Source organism: Lycium barbarum, chromosome 2, assembly GCF_019175385.1.
Source record: "Lycium barbarum isolate Lr01 chromosome 2, ASM1917538v2, whole genome shotgun sequence".
Lineage (NCBI taxonomy): Eukaryota > Viridiplantae > Streptophyta > Magnoliopsida > Solanales > Solanaceae > Lycium > Lycium barbarum.
Genome location: NC_083338.1, coordinates 147,060,899 through 147,067,325, shown reverse-complemented (window position 1 = coordinate 147,067,325; position 6,427 = coordinate 147,060,899). Strand labels below are relative to the sequence as shown.

The following is a 6,427-nucleotide window of genomic DNA, read 5'->3' as shown; positions in this document are numbered from 1 at the left end:
AGAAAAAAACGAAGAAAGAACTTAATTATAAATTAACTGAGACACAACTTCTCTAGTTAACATAATTTGAAATTCATACTAAAATAAACGTAACATCAATGTAACTAACTACAATGGACTAATGAATGCAATGAAAGTACTGAAGCAACATGCTAAACAACAAGAGGATTCAGCAGAGTCCCCATGAACAAAACCGCACCAGTAGTCTCATCTTTCACGAGGAACAAGAATGGATGATCAGCAACAAAGTCTATCTCCTCCTCTTTAACCGTCATCATCTAGGCCCCACACGTCATCGTGGCGACAGTAACAGCTGCAGCTTCTGTACCTTCCTCATTCACTTCAATAAACGACTTGTGAAAAACTTCTGCAATTGCCAAAGAGCAATTGTTGCCCACCATCTCAGTGAGACCGCCTTCAAAAGGTAATGTGAGGTCGAGTCCTTTTAGAATCCCAGAAGCTTCAATCCCGAAAGATATTTTGAACTTAGGAATAAGAAACTTGCGCACTTTAACTTTTTGAAAGGGAATGTGTTGATCTAAGAATCCAGGTTCCGAACTAATTTTCTCCAGTAAAGCTGGTAATTCGTCACGGCCATTTGGGAGAAACATATACATGCCGCGAGATCGCTTCTCCTCGCCCTGTTTATAAGGAAGCTTTAGCACTTTGAAACCATCAAAGGCCTTCACGTATTGCCATTTTTTGCTGGTCATTAAGGGTGCTTGAACAGATCCTCCATTGAGGAGATAGAACTCATGTTCTTTTGTATCTGAAGCATTCAACTTCTCAGTCCATGCTCCTTTGAAATATAGTGCATTCGCCAAGATCAAACTTGTCCCGCCATTGACTGCACCAGGAGGAAGAACCTGTTTGATGAGACCATTCGTTTTATCTTCAGCCCACTTATTGACTTCAGCAGTAACCTCGTCAGCCTAGCATAAAAACAGTTTTAAATAAAAAAAAACAGATAACATAAAATCAGCAGGCTAGTAACACGATATAGTTGAAAGTCAAAGTAACAAAAAAGATATCCTATATGCACATTAGATTCGTTTGTTTGTAATCTTATTCGAAAAGCGTAATAAATATTTCTAATGTGCTTACTATTTTGATTTTTTTTTTTTTTTACCAACATGCTCATAATGTTTAACAAAACATTATAAGCCATATAAGAAAAACTTTTCAATTTTGATCGTGAATTCGAACATGAAGTTTTAATTTTTTGACATAAAAGTTACATATTTAGAGACTATGTAAAACGTACTATAAGTCAGTGTAACTAACAATTCAAAATATTCTTATAAGACATATAAGAAAAATCGCGATAAAAAAAAACTCGTTTGACTCTCAAAATAGTAAGTATCGCGTTTCAAACATTAAATGTATGCAATATTTTTTTTCTAATAATTGAAGGATTGATACCAAGCAATTGATACCAACCTGCATAAATATTTCTAATGTGCTTACTAATTTGAAAATATTCTGTCTACCAACATGCTCATAATATTTGTCAGCATATATGAAAAATGGTTTATCAAAGTTAGAAAATCTGATTTTTTTTCTAATGAGTGAAGGATTACGACTAACCTTGTGCAGAAAATCAACAGAAGCTGCAGCAGCCTTATAAACATTGTCCATAATTTGTTTGAACGAATGCTTAAAAGACAGAGATTGGTCAATCCAAGCCCCATTAGCGACGGACAGACGAGGACCTCCCATGGGGCTGCCATCGGCCAAGACGTTAGTGATGACCCGAGAATAAACACGGTTAAGTTCTTCAACAGAGTTGAATTTGAGAAAAGACAAGAGTTGGTTCAATGTGGAACCACTAGAGCCAGCAGCAATAGAACTATTTGAATGGAGAGCGGGGAAAACACCATGTTTTTGTTGTTGGACTCGTCGGCTTTAAATACATGCTTTGCAAGAATCAATGGAACATCGCTCTGTTTTTGAATCGATGCACGCAGATGCATACATAGTATCGAACTGAGAACGGAAATCCATACTTTCTGATGACTGAAACTGAGAACGGAAATCCATAATTTGTGATGAGTGAAATCAAAACTTGAGAGAGACTCCTTATATAGGAGTTGGTTAGCGTTGTGTTAATAGTTACTAATACTGTGTTCTGATTATAATTGGATTCAGTTTCCCCCCCTTTTTTTTTCGCATGAAAAGTGGAGTAATAGTGTAATACTTGAGCTACGTTTTCCTACTCTAATCAATAAGGTAACTGTTAATTGCTTTTAACCGATGCAGGCTCGATTATATTGCCGCCACCTTTGATTTTCCAATTTTAATTACTTTTTCTTCCTCCATTTTTATTGTTTATTGTTCACGGGATTATATATTTCATAATTTAATTATTATTATTATTATTATTATTATTATTATTATTATTATTATTATTATTATTATTATTATTATTATTGTTATTTCCTCGTGCCTTCATAATACTCATGAATTGTCAATTGTATTTCATACGTACATCTTTTTTCAGGAAAAAGTTCTTTCTTATACTTATGATTCTAAACTTTGGGGGCACATATGTCGGTTTGATTCGATTTTTTTTATTTAACAAACTAAATTAATTATATTTTTTAAAAAAATCTATAAATCAAATTAACAAAAGTCGGTTTTGGGTCTTGTAATTTTTGGTTTGTTTTCGATTTATCAGTAACGTCTCCACAACACAATACATGTAACTAATGCTTCCAAATATTTCTTGTTGAAATGAGTCATGACATTATGCTAAAATATAGTATAGTCGACGATAAAGATAATGAAACCTTACAAAACAAGTACTGTGAATAAGAGATAATTAAAATGAACATAATTTGGTTTGAGCATTTGAGTTACTATCAAGTAAAGCACATATTGTTTGGTTTTTAAAAGATGGTGCATCAAAAAGGTTAATTGATTGAAAGTGTCTCTCAATAATTTTACATAAGCTAGAGGGTTTTAAATAGCCAACTTAAAACAAAAAATCTGCACATTTTAAAATTCAGAAACCTAAAATATCTTAACTAATCTTATCAAATTAAATTTAAATTTAAACAAAGATTCCTCCTAAAGCTAAACTACTTTTTATTCTGATAAATCAGTAGTAACCGAAAGTAATTTCCAACACATATGCACTACAGCTAGTACATGCTAGCATTTGTATTTAGAACACACTCTCTACTGCAACAAGGTCTACTTAACTAACAAGAGGATTAGATTAGCAATCATTCTATGAATTAATTAATACAGTTGCAGATTTTATCTTCCCTTGAAAACAATTAAGTACTAACTTTAATATTGTATTTCTAAATTGATAGTTATTTTAGGATAAATTTTTTGACGTAAACTGTTAATGTAGGATAGAGGGAGCATTAAATAACAAGGTTTCACCATAATAAGGGTACACAGTTTCAACTTTGTCCTAACAGATGGTAGATCATTCATTCTCTGCATATATAATATCTCACCAGTCAACAAGTTAATATAAAATTGATTCAAGCCTCTCCACCACTGGTATAATAACACCCTGTCTTAAAAATTGCACAGGCACTCAGGCTTGACAATAGTTCAAGCAAAACCGTAGAGTAAGCAGGCTACATAGCTTAGCCTTTCTATCATCCATGCAATAATGTGAATTCAGAGATACACGTCGCCTTCATACTCGCCAAACTCATTCTTCATTTCTTCAGTAGGCTAACCAGCTAGAGGATTAATCACGCTCCCAATGAACAATACCACATCAGTAGATTCATCTCTTATAAGGAACAGGAATGGATGGTCTGCAACAAAATCTATTGAATTTTCAATCTTATAAGAGGCAAATATACCGACAGAACCAGTAGTCGCTGCAGCTTCGGTTCCTTCCTCATTTACCTCAATGAAGGACTTGTGAAAAACCTCTGAAACAATCAGTTCCTTAGATATATGGGAATCAACCATCTCAGTGAGACCACCTGGAGAGAAAGGCAACGTAAGGCCGAGTCCCTTCAGAATGTTAGAAGCTTCAAACCCAAAAGTTGTTTTGAATTTAGGGATAAGAAACTTGCGCACACTAACTTCTATAAACGGAACGTGGTCATTTAAGAATCTAGGTTCTGAACTGATTTTGTCCACTAAAGCTGGTAATCCATCATGTGTATCTGGGAGAATGAAATACATATAGAAGCAACATGTACCCGTGCCCTGTTTATAAGGAAGCCTCAACACTTTAAAGCCATTAAACGCTGCTATGTACTGCTTCTTCTTGCTAGTCATAAATGGTGCTCGAGTAGACCCTCCATTGAGAAGATGGAATTCATGGTCTTTCGTTTCTGAAGCATCAAACTGCTCATTCCATTCACCTTTAAAATATACTGCATTGGCCAAAGATCAGCCTTGTCATGAAGTTCACTCCGTCACGGGGAAGAATCTCTTTGATGAGATCGTTTGACTTCATTTGAGCCCACCGATTGACTTGATTGGCAGCGTCGCTAACCTTGATAAATTAGCAAGACAAAAAGAGAATGACAGGTTAGGACATTTAAGCTTTAGCCTGCAACAAACGGAGACTGCATCAAAATAAAAAATAAAAAATTGATGACAGTATAAATGCCCAACTAGTCAACTACCTTGTGGCATGGATGATATGCATTCATTAATTTTTCTTTCATCTTTACTTGGTTAAGGTCAAGCAATACAACATTTTTCCTAGTTGTCTAACACTTATCAGATCAAATTTATCCATCAATCAACTACACCTCGATCCCAAGATTAACTGCAGTTGCATTTGTATCCATTTGACGTGACTAGTATGTGAAGGCTTATGACGTGGGTAGTAATTTTGGTAAGTCAACAATTCAATTTTCATTGATCAGCATTAAAAGAATCAAAATTTCAATGACACAATTAATAAAGGGCTAACCTTGTTCTGAAAATCAACAGACTCTGAAGCAGCCTTGTAAATATTATCCACAACCTGCTTAAAAGAAGGCTTGAAAGGCAGCATTTGGTCAATCCACACACCATTAGTGACGGACAAACGCGGACCTCCATTGGGGCTGCCATCAACAAAGACGACATTGACAATATGTGAATAAAGAGAGTTGAGTTCATCAATGGATTTGGACTTGAGGAAGCTGAGCAGCTGATCCTGTGTTGGCCCCTTAGAGCCAGCAGCAATGAGGCTAAGAACTATTTGAATTGAGAGAGGAGAGAGCACCAGGTTGGAATCGTCTTTAACCTCTTTGGAGAAAAAATGCTTAGCGAGCATGAAAGAGATGTCCGTCTGGTTTCGTGATTGACTCCCGGAGATCCATATTTGAGTGCAAAGGAGGAGGCGGCCTGGTGAAAAGAATGATCACAAAGTTGAAAGCTTTTCATTATTTTATACACTACTGTTGTTTAACAGGTGGGGTATTGAATTTAAATTGATTCAGTAAAACCCATACCAAGAGTTGGAGAATAAAGAAATTAATGCAGGATCGTAAGACTTGATCTCTAAAGATCACACTTATACACATTAAGGAATTACTGAAGGGAACACAGCACTGACTTTCCACAGGAAAAAAACATATTATATTCTACTGAATATAATTAAATAATTGTACAATTGATCAAAACCAAGGGAAAGATGAAAGCAACACCAAAATGGCACGGAGAAGGAAAGCAGGAGTTGACTTCGGAGTTATCAACCATCGTTCTTGTGATGTTAGTTTAGTTTTTTATTATAGTCATTAAGTTTTTTTTTCCTTGGTTGAATCGGCTTCCAAGTTGGATGTTAGGCATTGCCTCTACCTTGTGTATGATATAAAAAATATGAGGAGCTGGAGTGAGATTTTATCACACATATATTCCTATTTGCTCATTAGATTCACTAGCTCAATTGATCTTAGTCTGTCTAGATCAGATACCTGCATTTGTTCGTATCTTACTGGAAAAGTATAGTAATAAATATTTCTAATGTGCTTGCTAATTTGAAAATATTCTGTCTACCAACATGCTCATAATATTTGTCAGCATATGTGAAAAATGGTTTATCAAAGTTAGAAAATCTGATTTTTTTTTTTCTAATGAGTGAAGGATTAGACTAACCTTGTGCAGAAAATCAACAGAAGCTGCAGCAGGCTTATAAACATTGTCCATAATTTGTTTGAAAGAATGCTTAGAGACAGAGATTGGTCAATCCAAGCCCCATTAGCGACGGACAGACGAGGACCTCCCATGGGGCTGCCATCGGCCAAGACATCGGCGATGACCCGAGAATAAACAGAGTTAAGTTCTTCGACAGAGTTGAATTTGAGAATAAATAGATTACTAGACATATGGACGGGACAGGACCCCGTCGTGCCCAAAACATATATGTACACAAAATGGTAAATCAATGGCACCTCCGGAATAATGGAGTGCTCTCAAAAGTCTGCTTATCAGCCTCTATAAATCTGGGTCG

General features: G+C 35.5%; 2 pseudogenes; both read right to left on the bottom strand.

Moving 5' to 3' along the window:
• Positions 1-27: 27 nt before the first annotated feature.
• LOC132623483 (serpin-ZX-like) lies at positions 28-1,973 on the bottom strand (annotated as a pseudogene).
• A 1,723-nt stretch (positions 1,974-3,696) lies between these two features.
• LOC132623475 (serpin-ZX-like) lies at positions 3,697-5,297 on the bottom strand (annotated as a pseudogene).
• Positions 5,298-6,427: the final 1,130 nt, after the last annotated feature.